The 21,242-nt window shown below is 45.3% G+C and overlaps 1 protein-coding gene across 5 annotated transcripts in view; it reads right to left on the reverse strand.

Moving 5' to 3' along the window:
* Positions 1-21,242, reverse strand: part of CDK14 (cyclin dependent kinase 14) — a 2,110,677-nt gene that overhangs the window by 1,236,617 nt on the left and 852,818 nt on the right. The gene's annotated exons all lie outside the window — the stretch shown is intronic.

The following is a 21,242-nucleotide window of genomic DNA, read 5'->3' on the forward strand; positions in this document are numbered from 1 at the left end:
ACAACAAGGGGTGATAGAAAAAGTAACCGGACCAACTCCCTGGGTGTCGCTCATGGTAACTGCTGAGAAGCCGAAGCAGCCTGGACAAATCAGGCTCTGTATAGACATGCGCATGCCCAACCAGGCAATCCGACGGGAGAGACATTTGACACCAACCGTGGATGACATCCTTGCGGATCTTAATGGGTCCCGGTGGTTTTCTAAATTAGACCTCAACGCAGGATACCACCAGTTGAGGTTGGCCAAGGAAAGCAGGTACATAACTACGTTTTCAACACACCTGGGGCTCAGACGGTATAAAAGACTAAACTTCGGAATATCATCAGCTGCCGAGATCTTCCAAAATGCAGTCCGGGAAGTCCTGTCGGGGCTCCAAGGGGTATTAAATGCCAGTGATAACATCTTAATTCACTCAGCAACTCTGGAAGATCATCACCGGCGGCTCAGGGCCACACTCCACTGCCTCGCGGAGCACGGGGTGACTCTCCATAAAGACAAGTGCCAGTTTTTTCAAAAGACTATCGAATTCTTTGGATACGTTTTCAGCCAGGAGGGTGTTAAAGTGGATCCCCGAAAGTCGCAAGCAATTCAACTAGCTCCAGCCCCCACAACGGCGTCAAAAGTTCGAAGTTTTCTAGGTATGGCAACGTACTGCGGGAGATTTATACCCAACCTCACAACAGTCGCAGAGCCGTTGTGAAACCTAACCAAGAAAGACAGCGTGTGGAAGTGGGGCCCGGAAGAACAGGAAGCTTTCAGCAAGGTGAAGTCCACATTGTTAGAAAAGACAACTATGGCATATTTTTACACAGAGCGACCAACTGAACTAATAGTGGACGCTATCCCCGTAGGCCTTGGAGCGCTGCTGTCCCAGGAAACAAGTCCAGGGACATGGGTCCCACTAGCTTTCACCAGCAAATCACTGACAGCAACGGAGACAAGATACTCCCAAATCGAACGGAAGGCGCTGGCCATCAAATGGGCCTGCAACCATTTTCATCTATATCTGAGCGGACACCCATTTCGGGTGGTAACGGATCACCAGCCCCTCGTCCCGCTATTCAGAGGAATCGAACGGTGGGCGATCCAACTCCAGCATTACCAATTTGACTTAGTATACAGGCCTGGTGCCAAAAACCCAGCGGACTTTTTGTCACGCCACCCAGCCGTTGCCCCAGAAGAAACCCACGACCAAGAGCAACGGACGGAAGAGTTTGTCAGCATGGTAACTCAATGGGCGTGCCCAAAAGCCCCAACGTTGTCAGAGATTGAATCACATACCCAGTCTGACAAGGTCCTGAAGAAGGTGCTGGAATCAATACAAAAAGGCTCGTGGGCTAAGTTTCTCCATGACGTTAGTGGATGGACCGAAACAGACCGAGCTCGCCTCGGGAAGGTGTGGCGAGTCCATGAAGAATTAAGCGCTGCAGCTAGCAAGGTTGTGCTAAGAGGATCGCGCATTGTCATGCCCCTGACACTTCAGGATCAAGTGACTGCCCTAGCCCATGAGGGTCATCAAGGCACCAGACGGATGAAAGCCAGGTTGCGGAAGAAGGTCTAGTTCCCAAACCTAGAAGAAACTGTAGAAGAGTTCATACGCAGGTGCCGGGCATGTCAACTGACGGGGTGCTCGGAAGCTCCAGCTCCGGTGATCACAGAAGAGCCTGCCCCGTCACCCTGGTCATGGATCAGTCTCGATTTCGGAAGTTTCCCCGATGGGCGAGTGACCGCCGTTCTGATAGATGGGTATACGAAATACCCCGTGGTGGACGTGCTACCGTCGACCACGTTCGACTACCTACTACCAATGCTGGATAAGACGTTTGCGCTCTTCGGACTGCCGCACGTTGTCAAAACAGACAATGGACCCCCATTCCAAGGAGACAAATTCAGAGACTTTCAGGCGCGCCTAGGCGTCAAACACCACCGCATCACACCGCAGTGGCCCTAAGCCAATGGAGAGGCCAATAGGTTCATGCGGACGCTGAACAAAGTATTGCGCATATCTGTGGCTGAACAGTCCGACCCGGAAGTCGCGCTTCAGAGGTTCCTGCGGGAGTTTTTGAGCACTCCACACTGCACCACTCAGAGGTCCCCGTGGTCACTGATGCTAGCTGGGCAAAGGCGGGACAATATTCCCGTAGCAGATCACTGGGAACCTGAACCTTACGATCCGGCAGGTACACAAGCAAGGAGGCTAGCCAACAATGAAAGAGCGAGCAGGAGGAGAAGAACGCAGGTTCGGCCGATAACACCAGGGTGTGTCGTTCTTGTGAGAAATCGTCGTAGCGGAGGAAAGTTCCGCACTCCATATGAGCCAGGACTGTGGCTAGTCAAAAGCATGGAGGGCATGGCGTTAACAGTCGAAAGAGATGGGGAAGTCATCACTCGAAATATATCGTGGTTCAAAAGGGTGCCTAACTCAGGAGTAGAGAGACCAATGGTCGAGGAGGTCCCCGGCAGAGACTATGGCCAGCTAGGTGGAAGCCATAGCGCGACAAGTAGCCCGACTAGGAACGGGGTGAGTCAGGAAAGTACCAGGGATCTGAGGTCAGAAGACAGGTCACCAGTAGAAGAGCCAGCAGACCGAAGAGATGACAGCCAACGACATTGGTACAACCTAAGACCCCATCCGAAGCCCAAGCTAAAGCTCAATGACTATGTGTGTTAGTTTCATGTTTGTTTGTTCGTACTGATTTGGGAAGGGATGTAGCGGTCTAGTTGTTGGCCGCTCGTACTGAATGGAGACCCCAACACGGAACCTCACATCTACAATGTATTATCTTCTGGCCAGGCGTGGCCAGAAGGCTTTAAATAAAGGGACCGCTCGTGACTTCCGGTCCACACCAGTAAGCAAATTGTCAGTGTCTGTCATTTCGGCGTCCAGCCATATGCATACACCAACCCCCCCTCCCTTGTTGCGGAGCCCAACACTGATCGGCCCATATACAGTTCGTTAAAAGCCCATATACGTATTAAATGTGTATTTTTATTGAGATCATGAATGACGTCAGAAATAAAAACTAGGATATGCCAAGTTGCTAAATTTTGACCAAAAAATATGCCCCTCTCCTACTTAATTCAGAAGTGTCTGCTGCAGACTGTTGTTGGTTGAAGTTATGTGGGCAACTTCCTGTGCGTGGTGGCTCTTGTTAATGCACCTCCTGACTGGAGTGTCCTTTTTACAGTGTAGAGTTTTTAAGATATGGATTTTATAACAATTTATTGCAAACGAGAAGCCTATTAAAAAATAAATACAAATATTAATTTATACATTTTTCTCTGCATACCTTGCTCCCGTCCCTGAAACCCAATGCCCTTCCCCTTTTTCAAAATACGAACTACAACTCACAGTGTTGGGGACTCACAGAGGGTTTTTGTTTTTTTCTTGAAATGAAAGAGGTTGGAGGTGAAGCCACTGCAGATTACTGGTTTAGTGTGAGGGCTGAAGTGCAGTGTGGTTTAGAAAATATAGTACTATCTCATTGGTGGACAATATGTATTTTATTAAGCCCCCAGGGATAGGGTTAAACCTATGTGGACGTTAACTCGACCCACTTGCGCTCCTCGACAACACTGTGGATTGTAGCTCGCATCTTGAGTTTGAAGAGCAGTGCCAGGATGGGCCCGGGAATGTATCATGCCACCTACCAGGAGGGTGAGGGCATTCGGTCCTGAACTGGAGAGTATCTTGGACTCTTATCTCTTCCCTTACCTTTATGGCAGACAGCACTAGAGTGTGTGTGTTCTCACATTAATCAAGAGTATGCACTGTCATAACCTACTCTCCTCTAGACCTCTTTGTACTTTTTCTGCAGTTTACTATGCGGTAGCAGACGTGCATCAAGTACCTCTGTAAGTTCCCTCTAACAGAAGAACAGAGGGGTGAACTAGACATATTCATAAAATGCATATGAAGAAGACATTCTTTTTATGTGAATGCCTCAAATTAAGTTTCTTCCTCACCTGTTTGGAAACCCATCATATTTTCTAAATAAGCAGTTTTGGCCAGTTTCATGTAACTCAGTTGTAATGACCTGAACATTTTAAAGTTTACTACTAATGCCTAATACATGATGAGGGCTAACTGTGAAATCTGAGTTAACTCCTCTTTAGGTTAAGAAACAACCAGAGCTGCTACAGTCTCTTTAGCTTTCTGTTCATAATACTTCCTCCATTATCATTAGAACAATGGATTCACAGTACAACACAGGAAAAGCAGCTGTCTTGATGTCCATGCCCTGCAGACATGTTTGTAGCAAGGCACAAAGTCATTCGGCCCACAACTCACAGAAATGGTGTGCCACTGATCTTTTTTATCTATGTAGTAATAATAATGCTTGTAAACCTGCATACTCTGCACGATTTATTAGTAGGATTCATTTCTAAAAGAGAACATGCATGCCTTAGGTAAAGTTATACCATGAGTGGCTAATGTTATGTCAGTAAAATGTATAAAGTGCACGTCCACCAAATGTTTCTTAGTGCTAAGTAAGAAAATAATCTTACGGACGGCAAATGGACCCAGTCTATGAAGCTTTAGTAAATAACCAAGTTCTGAGATCTCTTCTAAATGGATATAAACAAGGGTGTGATCTCAAGAAATCTTCCATTGACTCTGTAACATTGCCTACTACTGATCCCCTGAATAGGGAGGATTTTAACGAGTCCATAACAGTGCAAGAGGTGAGGGGTCCTATCCGGAGCACAGCCACTAATAAAACCCCATAACTAGATGGATTACCCATTGAATATTATAAGGCATATGAGCATCAGCTGGCACCCACGTTGTTGGAGTTAGATCATACTGCCCTAGCAGAAGCTCAACTTCCACCATCTCTGGGGGTCGTTACTGGTGTCACTTCCTAAGCTGGGGAAGAATATTTTGGAACTCTCCTCGTATTGTCCACTGTCCATGCTGGGGTCTGATTACACGATTTCAAGTAAGATCATAGCGGGCCAGCTTTAAGAAAACATGACAAGTCTGGTCCACATGGACCAGAATGTGGTTGCATCAGGTAGGTCTACTACTCTCAGCATCCGCAGATTGCACAGGGTGATGGAGCTCTCTCTGACCCAGAGGCCTTATGCATGCTGCTGGATGTGGAGAAAGCCTTTGACACCATAGACAGGGGGTTCTTGTTCTTGACACTGGCTGCTAAGGGCATTCCAGGTTGGCTGCACAAACTGATCCACCTTATACGCAGAGCCCACAGCAAGAGTGACAATTGTGCACTGTATATCTCCTTCATTTGACATAAGCATGGGGACACAGCAAGGATGCCCATTGTCTCCCTTCCTTTTCACTCTGGCAATGGAGCCACTTGCGCAGCAGCTTCCGCAAGAAGGGCAGGATTGGGGTATCTGACAAAATACTGAGCTCCATGTAGTCTCGCTATATGCAGCAATGTCCTAGTTTATATTTGTGATGTCCAAGAGGACCTTTTGGGTATATTGCATATCCTAAGAGACTTCCAAGTGTCCTCTGGACTCAGTGGCAACTGAGCTAAATCATGTCTTTACCCACTTTACCCTGACTTCCCCCTGCAAGATGTAACCTTTGACACCTGTCTGCTGCGCTGGGAGACTCACACATTTCGCTACCTCGGCATTAATATTTACCATGAGATGCAAGATCTCATAGACGGTAATCTCATGAAGGCTGTCGCCTTCTTACGTTCGCAAATGGCGTTCTGGAGTACATTACCACTCTCGGTTCAGGGTAGAGTGTCACTGTCCAAGATGGTAATGCTTCCCCGTCTGCTGTATATTTTCATAACCTCCCTGTACATCTTCCTAAATCAATATTAAATAACTTACACTCAGCTTTGGGAAGCGTCATTTAGAATAAAGGAAGGAGTTGAGTTGTGCTTAGCAGGTTGCCGCTCCCAGTGGACAAGGGTGGCTTGGGAGCTTCTTATTTTGAACATTACTAAATTAGCAGGGTAACTTCAATGGCCTGCGTAATGGCTGGCAGGACACTTTACAGAGGAACTAGGGTACCATGCTACAGAGCAAATGCTGCGGGAGATCCAGCAGGCTGTCCTCCCGAGGGCTAAACCTCCACCGAACTCCAGTAGTCTCATTACAGCAGCCTGTGGCAGGCTTCAGCGTACATTGCACCTTATGCCATCGTTTCCACAATATTCACCAGATATCTCCTTAAATTCTATTGCATCACTCGCTGGCATGGTGGGTAATGGGTTTTGAGGCGTAGACCTGGTCAGTAGTGTGCAAGCTGGGTGCTTTATTCCATGATTAAGTGCTGCTGCCATTTGACTGATAACAGGAAGAAAACAACCTACCAATGGGGCATTTCCTGCCACATGGTCACCTGTTAGTGGACATAGACCGACTCTGGTGCATCACAGATACAGAACCCACACAACACCAGTTGATACACACTTTTCTCATAATAGGCGAGGGCCGCTGGCTAATCACGTGGTTTGTGCGGTAGTTGGCCTCAACGACACAAGACCCACTGGCAGGGACTCATAGGCAATGGGAGTGGGATGCAGGTAAGGAACTGACAGACAATGGATGGGACAGGACATTAATTACCCCAGAAAGTTATCGCAAAATGCAAAGTTTCAATATATACAGCAGAATATTCTACATCGTGCATACCTCACACCGGCAACATTACACCAAATCTTTGGGACAGTCTTGAGTTGTTCCAGATGGCAGAGCCCAGGAGAGGACATAGCTCAAATGTTCTGGAGCTGCCCATCAGCCGCCAATCTATATGAAGGCGTTTTTAACACACTGGAGGAGGTGACCGGCTGCACTGTTTTATGTGCAATGGAGATTGCATTACCAGTGCTACATGAACAAAGTCCTGCATTTCTGAAAAACAGCCTCAGCTGGTATACTCCCAAAAGGGCAATAAGATCGGCCTCAGCCAAATTTGTTATTATCCCTAAATTCAAACACATAGCTTGGGACGGTCGCAGCATTTTGTTCAGTGCTTCCATCGCCTGAAACAGTCTTCAACTCTCTATCAAATCCTTCACCAGTCTTTTGACTTTCAGGAAAACCCTCAAGACCTGGTTATTCAATTCAGCTTAACTTTTCACTTTTCTTTTCTCTGCACTCTGAAGCCAGCTCCAAAGCGCCCTCGGGTATTCCTGTGCTAAACAAATACATTTAACATATAATAACATAACTATGTAAACGCTCGAAAACAGCAAAAGCCATTAATAGATTTATAGACATAGAACTAGTTATAGTCCACTGGCTGATCGCCATGTACTGGAAGGCACCGACATTGCCTAGTGTGACCAACTGGTGTGCAGCGACTCCAAAATGGAGCAAGGCTGAGTCGGTAGCGTTGCAGCGAGAAGCGGAACATGTCCTTCGTAGACACCCTATAGCAACAGAATGAGAGACACTATTGTATAATCTCCAACTACACAAAGAGGCGATCTCTTCTTAACCTTCCAGTTGATGGTGGTGGCAGTCGCCATGAGGTGCTTAAAATACTGTGAACGGGTTTCTTCCCTCTCCTTAAATCTGTAACATTTAAAGACAAAGAGGGCAATACGCCAAAGAGGGGTCATGTGGAAATAGAGCTCTATATTTAAGAAACACCTCAGTTATCTCGCAAAACGGATTTAGTTGTAATGGCACTACAAGACCAATGGTTGATCAATTCATTGCTGTTAAACTGATGAAATTAAACAAAAAAAAACAGGAACCAATAACTCCTGTCAGAATTAATGTTTTCACTATTACTATAAGCAATGGATGCGTATATATTGAATGATAATGTTAAACTGATATTGATGTAATACATATGAAATTGTGCAATAACATGGGCATAATAACTTAACAAAAATTGGGTCAAAAACAAAAATTAACAAATAAAGACACCTGCCATTGAATTCCAAATCCTGGCTGTACACACCTAATAGCTACTTTTGGCAAATGTAAAATAACTGCTGTGAGATTAGCCTTAGAGGACGGAAGTACTCTGGATGACTGGTAAGCCTTGATTACTTTTGATATGAACCAGGGAGAGCATTCATATATTGCTCTACAAACTGTATGCAATTTCTTAAAATCAGTGCACTCTTGACAGGAAGAAAGTGTAGTAAAAAGGGGAGAGGACAAGCATGACTTAATCTGGGAGCTCCCTCCACTAGGTGAGCAGCATGATTAATGATATGACCCTTCTCTTTTCCAAGCTCCTTGATGGAGTACTAAATTGTCCTCAACATCTTCAGGGGTTTGGGCATTAGGACATCTGTGCAGAAATCCAATGTTAAAGAGACAGATTGGGATCAGTATTTATTCCTAGGTCTCTATCTGCTCATACAGAGCTAGATCAGGGGTGCATTTCTGTTGGTAAATAGGAGGCCAACCAAAGGTCTACCCTCTCATTTACAACAATTATTTCAGCTTTATCTGAGATAATTTGTTATCTAATTGCTACACATCCACATCCAGATACACTCCATGCACTGTTGGAAAACTGTGCCAGGCCTCAGATCATTACCCAGATAGTGGCATAACAATAGCCCCCACAGACCCCGAGGTGCGAGGGAGCCCCAGAGCTCCAGGTGCCCACTCCATCAGTCTGCATGGGTGGCAGGCCCAAGGCCTGAGAGTTCCTGAATGAAGCAAAGCATGAACTTTGGGGGGGGGGGCTCCCCCTCACGTTTCAGCACGCCACTATACTCAGACTTGATATCAAGTCTGTGTAGTCGGCGAACATGTAAAAATTAATGTTATTGGAATGGAAGAGTTATGGTAGTGGCCCAACATACAGACTGAAAAGATGAGGAATAGCTAACCTAAACACCATAATTCAGAGGAACACCCTGAGCTTTACAAGGTAGCAGTCTTCCGGAGTCTGTTTAGACAAAATAGACGCAGACAAGGCTAAAGCAAAACCAATGAAACCTTTTGCATTTAGGTGATCTAACAGGATATCATATTCCTTGATGTGAAATGAAGTTTTTAGATCTAATAATGCTAGCTTGTTGACACCACCAATATTTTCCTTAATTCTGAGGTCATCAAAAATGGCCAGCAGTATACGCAGATTCTGTACTGTGAGTCGGAAGAAAGACCGCTTGGGTGACACTTTGTAAGATAGATGACTGCATGTGGCTTCTAAGTTGTTTAGCCATGGGATTTTCTAAAATTATTGCAGCTGTTGGTAAAGGGACATGACCAAAAGCATTTCATAATTTTAGGGTCTTTATCAGTGTTTTATAGCAACACCTGAAGGCATCATAATAAATGCCATTGAAGTATATATACAAAGGATTGTGAAGAAAAATACAATAAAAGGTCATGGAAACAGGGACAGGAGGAGAGGTTCTGACCTAGTGCTGCAGGTGAGTGGCACTGGCAACCATTTTTAGGGACTGGATTTATTTTTCATCACCAGACTTTGACCCACAGGAAGGCAGAAAAGTGAGAATGGAAGAGGAGAGAGAAAGAAGAACAGGAAGACAGTGACAACGGGAGAATGCAAGGATGAAAAGGACTTGCAAAAGATAAAGAGATATTACGTGTCGGGTGGTGGCTTTGATATTTGTTAACACCGACATTCCGCGAAACTGGTGTGGGCTCCTAAGGAATCTTGGGGGCCCTGCACTTATTTATGTACAAATTCAAAGCTACATATGTGAAAAGAATTTTATGAAAAGAAAGCTCAAAAAAAGTAAAGGATAAGTGTATGGAAGATGAGGTGATGTTCTCAGCAAGCTGGTGGTGGTTTCTCAAAGCAGGAACATGGCAGCCAGTGCTCTTCTACCACAGCTTAAGGCAAATGTGTGCCAATGATCCTTGAAATGAAGTGCTCGATAGAAGTGCTGCTCTGAGTGCAGCGGCTTAAACAACCCAAGGATGGGGGACCAGGCGATCCTGAAGGGGAGGTGCAATATCATTATCAGAATGACAAATGACAGCGGAAGGGCTATCAGTAGAAGTCTGCGCACTGCTGATCCACTTTGCAAATACTGTTCACTGTGTGACACAATGCACATGGGATTTCTAGGCACATGTAATTGCTTTTTTGTCGCAGATCAGCATGAAAAAAGGGCAAATGGCTACATCCGCACTTGAAAAACTACTCAGATAAGCTCCTTACTGCAGGTTAAATCTGAGTTACCACGGGTCACGACATCCTGCCAAGTTTCACAGCTCATTATAATCTCAGTGTTAGCAACCATTTGAAGACAATATAGATTTGTAGCACGAATTATCAGTTGCAGAGGGATGTTCCCTTGAAATACTTTGATGGAAATTCACTTCTGCTTTCAACTAAAACAATCCAGCTGTTTCCTTGCATATGTTACCTTGCTGCAGGCACTGGTGCTTCATACCACTTCTGGAAATACAAAATAAATGAAGGTATCATTGTATCAAATTTTTACACCCCTGTCAACTTTAGTGGAGAAAAAGGTCTAATAATAAAATGAAACAAGCATTGGCAAAACCCATAGGCCTGTAAAAAGATGGTATCTTGGAATGGTTTACAAACCATTCTTAGCTCGTTGCCCATCAATTAAGTGGTGGTCTGAGCTCAGAGAAAAGCAGAAGACTTAGGGCAAGCGGTAACTGTGTGAGGGTCTAGTTTTTTAATAAAGAGAAGAGGAGAGGAAAAGAGCAGGGAGCAGACACCACAGAGTAAGGGAGAGAAAATAATCCCTAGTACCCTCCAATGCAAGGTCTGGCAAGAGCAGTGAAAGGATATATGTCATCCAGTCAAAGCAGTGAGACAAGAAATACCCCTTGGGTGGAAAGCCAATCAATCAGGATGAGGGAAAGTGAGATAGACAATAAAGCAATCAGCAAGGGGTGTACAAAAAACCCACTTCTATTCTATACTGGGTGCGATAAGTCCATTTAAGAACATACAGCTAAAGTTGTTTGAAGGCAAGAACTTAAATATTGAGAGTACTAAAATGTCAATTTTAATGGGACTTAGGAGAACATTTTGGAGAGATCAAATTAATGGATTTAAGCATAGCCACTCCACAATAACAAGGAAAACCGTACAGGTTACTTAGTTAAAATGTAATGCAGGCTGATTGTGTGGTTCATAATAAAGCAGTGGAGAGGCTCACTAAAAATGTGAGTCCTTAGTGAGAGCTGATTAGAGTTATAGATTACAAGGCACAACTCATATTTCTTTGACTGTCTCACTTGGTCGAACTGAAGTTAAACTATTTTAGTGCTTCACCACTTATACGTTATGTACGTTCCTGGGTCCATCCATTCACAATCATGGCTGCACCAGTCATTTTGTTCATATAGTCTCTAGTCTCTGCTCAAAGAGATCATGCTCCCCCCACCAACAAGAAGTGTGCAAACATAGTTACTTGATCGTCTCTTGCACAAAGCAGGTTAGCCATCATAGGAATGTCAGCCTGATAGTTTCATAAATTAGAAACCAAACTGTTCTTTATCTAATCAAGGAATGTACTTTTCACTGAAGTAGCTACTGGTTTAGGTACTTTTTGCTAAACCTGTGGTATGGGCATTGACCTGCATGCAATGAGCATGATAGAGTGATATCACAAAACGCTACAGATAGACCTTCCCAACCCTGAGATTCAACAGAGAAACTAAGAATATCCGCAAGACCACAATCAAACCAGTAAGAGAGGAGAAAGATCTTGCAAGCAATCTAGTGCTGGATGGATCCTATATCTAACCCTTTAATCAACATTAATATGAAAACATGATATTGGCAATGAGATCTTTAAAAGGCAGATTGCCAAAATTAGAAAGCTCTCAAATTGTGCTACTGTTGGGACCTACCGAAGTTGACCCACTACGACTGTTTCCATTCCACCAAAGGCCTCTCGGGACTCCTCAAATTAAAACTCAGATTATACATCATTCCAGAATCAATACTGAACATCATCTCAGAGGGTACACCATTAACAACACACCAGTCACTAAAGTAATCTGCTTTACTATACTCAAAACTGGAACAATCTTGCAGCTCCAAAAGAAATCTAATATGGATCCTGTTGACTATCTACTATACCATAAAGATCCTAGAATTGCTACGTAAGAACAAAGACAAGACAGCCACTGTTCACTTAATGGAAAAATCAAGAACACCAACCTCATCTAAGAGTATCTATAGAGATTCAGGTCCCAATGCAGCACCAAGATGGTGGCACCCATGTACTGAATCGCACATTTAAATTCACCAAATACAGGTATTCATGTTGTCTCATCCTACCAGATCTATCTTCTGTTGCCCTGCTATCAGCTGTTGAGCATGGCTAACTTCCATCCATAATAAACATTTTTCACTTCCAGCAAGAAGGAGCTTCCATTGCATTACCCAAAAGTGGTTCATGTTCTACCTAATTAACACATCCCAGCTTGTCCATATGAGCACCTTCAGATCTAACTATCACTGTGACCTGCTGAGACCTCCACAGATTCATGCCATCATCAATAATCTTCAACCTCTACATAGAACTACAGAGTGTTATTTTGGCTCACAAGCTCGGAATCCATCAATAAGTAGACAACACACAATTCTACCAATTACATTATGGAATGCTATCACCCAGACCAAAACCTGTCTTCTGACAACCAGGCCTGAATACAGAATAAAATGTAATCACTGGTAAGAACCACCAAACACTGCTCTCAGAGATGAACCGTTATACTCTCACTCCGTGTAACTGGTAAAATGTGCCAAATTGTTATGATTCTATAGTAACATCACTCTCATCTTCAGTGTGTGTATCCTAAAATGGCATAACCCACCAGCTCATCATGCTCCATAAAGTGAAAGCTTAACTTTATTCCTGTAAGACCTGTTCTTATTTCACCTTGAAGGAAGCAACTAGATGCTCACTAGCCTCCCAGAATTGGATCTGACCTCCCAGAAGGGTCTTTCATGCCCGAGTCATGGAGCGTTTCGGTAAGGTTTACAGAATTGCACCCATCAAAGAACTCCACTTACTCCCTCTATTAGCCCGTGTTGTCAGGTTCAACAGGGCCCATGCAAAAAGTCTCCATTTTAAACTACACGTTTAAACTGGACATCTTTTCAGATGGTGACTTTTTACATGCTTTAGTTTTATAAGGACATATGTACAATCGGTTCAAGGCTCAGGAAGAATGCGCACATTGCCCTTGCTTTGGTTGCCCTGTTGGAGACAGCTCTGAATCAGAAAGATAAATAATCACATCAGCATTTAACGTCTGACACAGTGCAAGCAGACCAGAGCTTTGATTATATAAACAACCTCTGAGCCACATTTTACAGAGGAGCACTTCTACAGATTACCCTAGAACGCCTTCCTCTGACTGAGATGGAGCGCTGCTGGCTGTAATTTCTATCCTGCTAAGGACAGTATTCTGATCGGCTTCCTGATACATCACACACAGGTATTGAGAGTTGGGTTGTCCAAAGGGATCTGACAAAGGGTAATCCCACTATGCTCTCAATAGTGTAGGTAGGAGTATAAGTAGGATATATACGCATATCTCCATATAATAACTAACATTGTAATGGTTGAGCTGTTTATGTTGATCACCATTCTTGTAATGCTGGTTACAATGCTTTGTTTCTTTTCGGTAATAATTGCAGAGCTCATGTTTTTTTTTTTTAAACACAAGAATAAAATTCCTTCAATAAATGTTTGAAATTCCAATTTGTATACTTCTTGTGTCTCCCTTTGGACATGCCTGAGTGACAACGATAGGGTAGATCTGTTTCCATGATTTCCTTGGGGGAATTAGAGTGGTCATGTTCTCAGGTTGCAGATATCTACCGGTATCCTGTGAGGTTAGGGGTCCAGATGCTGCACTGTGACCTAGTTAGGAATTAGGACAACATACTCCAATGATATGAGTGAACTAAGTCCCCACATTCTAGCGTTTATGTTGTCCGAATACACAGTCCTACTTGATTCACAGGAACCGCCCGAAACCTGCATCACCAACAACCACAAAAGTTTACTAAAGTGGTAAGCCAAAGCACTTCACTAGATCTGACAACACAAAATCACCACAGGCCAGATAGAAAACTGCCTAAGGGAGATGACTTGAGTGACTGCCTCTGTTCTTTAGCAAAAGCACATTCACACCCTGTAGCTTCCTTTAGTTCCAGAGACTACTTCTGGGATTTAAAATATAAATCTTTAGCAAATGTTGTTTCAGTCATTCCCCCAAAAATAAAGTTTTACAAAAACTCAACTAAGCAAATCATACATTGACGAAGCCGAAAGGCTGGCACTCAATGCCAGACCTACTGGCTTTGCCAGTGCTTGTTTTTCATAATTTTAAATGATTGTATGTTTTAACTCCACACATACTATAACCCATCAACTGGTACAAAAAAAATCAGCTGGTAAAATGTTCAGTATTCATCATAAAAGAGTTGGCCCGCAGACTGGTTAACGAGTAAGAGTGCACAAGTTCATAGCCGACTGATGAGTGAAGTGTCAACAAAACTTACGAACACTTGCTCAAATCCTGATTAATGGAGACAGTGCAGTCCCAATGTATTTGAACCAATGCCCAGACTAAGATCATTTAAAGCAACCAGTGGCCTCTAGTGTATGTGAAATTCCTATAAGGTTTCAGGGGCAATGGGAGTGCTAAAACGGACAGACAGAGGGTTATTAAACTGAAACTGAACAGCACCATTATGGCATAAAATGCTTCTCTGTGTGGACTAATGCAAAAATAACAGTTGATGGACAGAATGCAGAACAATGTCATACATTCACCCCAGTAAAGAGACATGGCTGAAGAGGGGTGAGACCCCGAAACTGGTCCTAGGATGCTTGTTTCCGGTCCAGGGAGGACCTGGCTTGGCAATTCAGGCTGGATTGTTCCCATGAGGCACAGGGTCAAGACTGATTTGCATATGGCCAGGTCTAAACTGGGGTGGCATGGTGAGCAAAAGAATGATCGATTTAACCCAGATCTTTTGACTGGGGGTGAATGTTTTGATTTGGTCTGCATTCCGTCCATCAATTGTGTGTCTTTTGCTCTCTGTGTGGACTGGCAAACGCTAGAACACCCCTCACAAGAAAATTCTCTAAAACACAACTTGACCCCTGCAATAACTATAGGTCTGTATACGCACATGACAATCATACCTCTCAGAGTCTTTCATCACTCACTTTGTGCAGTAACTTGCTTGCTGTGAAATGATTGGAGCTTGCCTAAACAGGCTACCCATTGGCCACAACTGAGCAAATGTCCTTTCAGTCAGACATAACAAAAACAGTGGGAGCATGGCGGTTTGGTGAGAGCTTTGGGCGTCGTAAGATAAACGAATGTGTGATATAAATGTCTGCATTTAATCACAACTTGACACTCCATTTGTGCAGACAAACAGAAAGCACAAGAATGGAACCATTGTAGCTTAAAAAACAAGTATAGGCCTCTGAAATTTGAATTCAATTCGTGAGATGCACGTTTTGTGCGTAAAGTTAAAATCTTTTTACAGTCAACCTATAACCACGGGTAACTTTATGTGCCTGAAAAACTGTGTGCAAGCTGTGTAACACAAGAAAACAACGACGACCCCTTTCATGCTATTCCCCATTGTCGACCACCAAAGTCGTTAAAAGATACGCAATCATACCTAATGCCAAGAGCTGAAGATATTAGCACCAGAGCAGTTGTACTCATGTTGTGATATAAGACAGCTAAATGACACCACTTGCGGAGAAATTAATATCTGACCAAGCATTTAACCCCTTGCGTGCCCATGACGAGCTGGACTCGTCATGGAGCACAGTCTCGCCGTGCCCATGACGAGCCCAGCTCGTCACGAGGCATTCCCTGGGGAATCCCTCTGGTGCGGGCACCAGAGGGATTCCCTTTTACTGAAAATAGCCTCGGGAGCTGGGGAAGAGCTTCCCCAGCTCCCGAGGCCCCCCCCCCATGCTTTCAGTGTAATGACGACCGGCGCGCACGTGGCACCGACGTCATTACACTGAAACTGAAATGAGCCAAGAGGCTCATTTCAGTTTCACTTTGTACGTGCTCAGGGGGCTATCTTAGCCCCCTGAGCACGTAGAAAGACAGGAGAGGTATCGTTGGAAAGGGAAGAATCTCCCCTTTCCATTGGTACCCCCTGCCCAGTGGATCCCTGCTTGGGGATCACCACAGGAGGGCGATCCCCAAGCAGGGATCCACCCACTGGACACCAGGGAGGGGGGAGCGGCCCCTTGGGCAAGGGCCTTTGCTCCCCCCAAATAATTTTGGCCAAATTTAGTCTTTTTGCCTCCCCTGGGGGGCAGATGGGGCAGTAGCCCCAAATCTGCCCCCCGGGGGGGGGGGGGTAAAAAGCCCACCAGACACCAGGGAATTTAATAAAAAAAAAATAGGGGTGGGGGCTGCCCAAAACGGGCAGGCCCATGCCCCCACCCCACCCACCAATTATCACAGTCTTTCTTCCCTCCCCAGGGGGCAGATGGGGTATTGGCTCCCAATCTGCCCCCCCTGGGGGGCAACAAGACCACAAGACACCAGGGAATTGTAAAAAAATAAAAATAGGGGTGGGGGCTGCCCAAAACGGGCAGGCCCATGCCCCCCCAATTATTACAGTCTTTCTGCCCCCCCGGGGGGCAGATGGGGCATTGGCCCCTAATCTGCCCCTTTGGGGGGAGCAGAAAGCCCACTAAACACCAGGGATTTTTTTTTCGCAATTGTTTTTAGGGTGTGGGCTGCCCGAAATGGGCACGCCAATTCCCCCACCTTCCCCCCCGCAAAAATGACAGTCTTTCTGCCCCCCAGGAGGCAGATGGGAGCTGTAGCCCCCAATCTGGCCCCACCTGGGGGCGCAGAATGTCCACTAGAAACCATGGATTTTCTTGTTTTATTAGTGTAGGGGTAGGGGCTCCCCAAAATGGGCATGACAATACTCCACCCCACCCCCAGAGAAATTCCAGCCTTTCTGCCCCCCCGGGAGGGCAGATGGTGGCAGTGGCCCCTGATCTGCCCCCTGGGGGGGCAGAAAGCCCACTAGGTGCCAGCGAGTATGCAGGCTTTTTTTATGCGTGGGGGTGGGGGCTGGCCAAAATGGTCATACCAATGCCCACACCCCCACAAAAAATAGCCACAGTCTTTCTGCCCCTTTAGGGGCATATCAGGATGAAACCCCCTTCCCCGATTCCCCCCCAGGGCGGCAGAAAGCCCACTGGGCTCTGAATTTTTTTCAGCAATGTGCAGACCTGTGGATTTTGGGCCCTAGCGCAGTTGGCACGTAGGCAAACCTAGCAAACCTGTACATTTTTTTAAACTAGACACCGAGGGGAATCCTGGATGGGGTGACTTCACTGGCTCTCACCAGGTTCTGTTACCCAAAATCCATTGCAAACCTAAAAATCTGTCCAAAATAACACATTTTCCTCACATTTCTGTGGTGGAAAGTTCTGGAATCCGCGTGGGTCCACAAAATTCCACCCACCCTGCGTTCCCCAAAGTCTTCAGAGAAACATGGTACCTCACTTGCGTGGGTAGGCCTAGTGCCCGCGTCAGGCAAGGGCCCAAAACCTATTGAGGAGACATCAAAATTACCTATCACAAAACAAGCTGGTTTTGCAAAGGGGGTCCCATGAGTTTTTGGCCCCAGGCTTGGCGGCCATCTAGGGAATCCTACCAAACCCACACATTTCTGAAAACTAGACACCTGGGGGATTCCAGGGAGGTATGGCTTGCGTGGATCACCCAACGTTTCCTTACCCAGAATGCCCTGCAAACCTCAAATTTAGCTGAAAAAATAACCTTTTTCACACAATTTTGTGTGGGAAAGTTGTGGCATCACCGGGCTGACACAAATTTCCTACCACCCAGCGTTCCCCCGGGTCTCCCGATAAAAACGGTGCCTCACTCGTGTGAGAGGCCCAAGTACCCGCGACAGGCAAGGGCCCAAAACGTATTGAGGCGACATGAAAATTGCCTACCTCAAAACGACCTGGTTTTGCAAGGGGGTCACCTGGGTTTTTGGCCCGGTGCTCGGCGGCCACCTAGGGGAACCTACCAAACCCACACATTTCTGAAAACTAGACACCCGGGGGATTCCAGGGAGGTATGGCTTGCGTGGATCCCCCAACGTTTCCTTACCCAGAATGCCCTGCAAACCTCAAATTTAGCTGAAAAAATAACCTTTTTCACACATTTTTGTGTGGGAAAGTTGTGGCATCACCGGGCTGACACAAATTTCCTACCACCCAGCGTTCCCCCGGGTCTCCCGATAACAACGGTGCCTCACTCGTGTGAGAGGCCCAAGTACCCGCGACAGGCAAGGGCCCAAAACGTAGTGAGGCAACATGAAAATTGCCTACCTCAAAACGACCTGGTTTTGCAAGCGGGGTCACCTGGGTTTTTGGCCCGGTGCTTGGCGGCCACCTAGGGGAACCTACCAAACCCACACATTTCTGAAAACTAGACACCCGGGGGATTCCAGGGAGGTATGGATTGCGTGGATCCCCCAACGTTTCCTTACCCAGAATGCCCTGCAAACCTCAAATTTAGCTGAAAAAATCACCTTTTTCACACATTTTTGTGTGGGAAAGTTGTGGCATCACCGGGCTGACACAAATTTCCTACCACCCAGCGTTCCCCCGGGTCTCCTGATAAAAACGGTGCCTCACTCGTGTGGGAGGCCCAAGTACCCACGACAGGCAAGGGTCCAAAACGTAGTGCGCCTCAACAGGCAAGGGTCCTAAACGTAGTGTGCCTCACTACGTTTTGGGCCCTTGCCCGTGGCGGCTCCTTAGGCCTCCCACACGAGTGAGGCACCGTTTTTGTGGATCCACACAGATTTCAGAACTCTCCACCACAGAAATGTGGGGAAAATGTGTTTTTTTGGCAATTTTTTAGGTTTGCAAGGGAATCTGGGTAGCAGAACCTGGTGGGAGGCAGTCAAGTCACCCCATCCTGGATTCCCCTGGGTGTCTAGTTTTCAAAAATGTATAGGTTTGCTAGGTTTCCCTAGGTGCCGGCAGTCCTATGGTTCAAAAACTACAGCTAGGCACTTTGCCAAAAAAGGGTCATTTTTCAAAGCGAAATTGAGGTGTGTCCACATTGCGTTTTGTGCCGTTTCCTGTCGTGGGCACTAGGCCGACCCACACTAGTGAGGTACCATTTTTCTCGGAAGACTTTGGGGAACGCGGGGTGAGTGGAAATTTGTGGATCCACGCAGATTCCAGAACATTCACCAGAGAAATGTGGAGAAAATGTGTTTTATTTGGCAATTCTTTAGGTTTACAAGGGATTCTGGGTAATAGAACCTGGTGGGAGGCAGTCAAGTCACCCCATCCAGGATTCCCCTGGGTGTCTAGTTTTAAAAAATTTATAGGTTTGCTAGGTTTCCCTAGGTGCCGGCAGAGCTATGGTTCAAAAACCACAGCTAGGCATTTTGCCAAAAAAGGGTCATTTTTCACAGCGAAATTGAGGTGTGTCCACATTGCGTTTTGTGCCGTTTCCTGTCGTGGGCACTAGGCCGACCCACACTAGTGAGGTATCATTTTTCTCGGAAGACTTTGGGGAACGCGGGGTGGGTGGAAATTTGTGGATCCACGCAGATTCCAGAACTTTCCACCAGAGAAATGTGGGGAAAAGGTGTTTTTTTGGGCAATTCTTTAGGTTTGCAAGGGATTCTGGGTAACAGAACCTGGTGGGAGGCAGTCAAGTCACCCCATCCTTGATTCCCCTGGGTGTCTAGTTTTCAAAAATGTATAGGTTTGCTAGGTTTCCCTAGGTGCCGGCAGAGCTAGGGTTAAAAAACTACAGCTAGGCACTTTGCTAAAAAAGGGTAATTTTGCATTGTGAAAATGTGGTGTGTTCACGTTGGGTTTTGAGCCATTTCCTGTCATGGGCACTATGGGCCATATGTAGGTAGCCCAATACCGGTCGGTAACGGCCGATTTTCGGTAATTATACCGTTACCGACCGGTATTTAGGCTTTTGATATGTAGGGGGATCATTTCTGTATTCGGTAATTTACCGAATCGGTAAAATTACCGATTCGGTAAATACCGAACACAGAAATGAGATGTAGGGGGAGTGTGTGGTGGGTGTGGGGATTCGTTATTTACCACCAACTGAAAGTTGGTGGTAAATGACGAATGACTCAGTAAATGCATTTTGTGGCCCTTAGATGTGTGCAATGTGGCAGACACACATGCCCTCAGGGCATGTATGTGTGCCACATGTGCACACATGCAGGAATCAGGGGTGCAACAGGGTGTCAATGTGGCACCCTGCCACCCTTGATTGAGCTCCCCCCATTACCGATTCGGTATTTACCGATTCGGTAATGGTAACTGGCTTCCCATTGATTCCTATGGGCCTCCTGGCCCATAGGAATCAATGAGATACAGGTTACCATTACCGAATCGGTAAATACCGATTCTAAAATACCGACACTTACCGAATCGGTATTTTTTTACCTACATTACATTTACCGATTCATAAATACCGAATCGGTAAAATTCGGTATTTAAGAATCGGTAAATGTAATTTACCTACATAAGGCCCTATATGCCTACCCCTTGAGGTGCCATTTTTATCGGGAGACTTAGGGTAATTCAGATTTGTAAAGAAACTGTTATTACCTATTGACTTTCGATGCATTTCTACCTTCCAAATGAAAGACATTGTGTAAAAAAGAAGTCATTCTAAAAAATGACTGATAATTCTCATGCTAGTATGAGTATCCCAATTTCGGAAATGTGCAAATATCTACTGTTCCTAAGCTCTATATTTTGTTCCCATTTCAGAAATACATAGGTGTCTTTCATACCGATTTTTCCATGTACACATTTATACAGAATAATTACTATATACCCGGTAGATAATAAAAAAACATTGCAAGTTGCTGCTCAGTTTTTGGCTCTGGGTTCGGTGGTATCTTGGTGAACCTACAAGTCCTATATATCCCCACAACCAGTAATGTCCAGCGGATGTAACGGTATATTGCTTTCAAAGAGCTGTCAAAATTAGAAGAAGTTACAGGTGAACACGTTGACACAAAAGGCGCTTTTTTTCAACAAATTTTCAATTTATCCTATATTTAACTGTTAGTTTCTATAAGGAAACCTTGATGGATCTACACAAATGACCCCTTGCTGGATTCAGAATTTTGTCTACTTCTCTAAAATGTATAGCTTTCCAGGATCCATTATTGCTTTTGTACCCATTTCTACCATTAACTGGAAGGAGGTTGAAAGCACAAAAAATAGCAAAAATAGGCTATGTCCCAGAAAAAGGCCAAAACTGTGTAAAAC

This window comes from Triturus cristatus, chromosome 10 (assembly GCF_964204655.1).
Source record: "Triturus cristatus chromosome 10, aTriCri1.1, whole genome shotgun sequence".
NCBI classification, from domain to species: domain Eukaryota; kingdom Metazoa; phylum Chordata; class Amphibia; order Caudata; family Salamandridae; genus Triturus; species Triturus cristatus.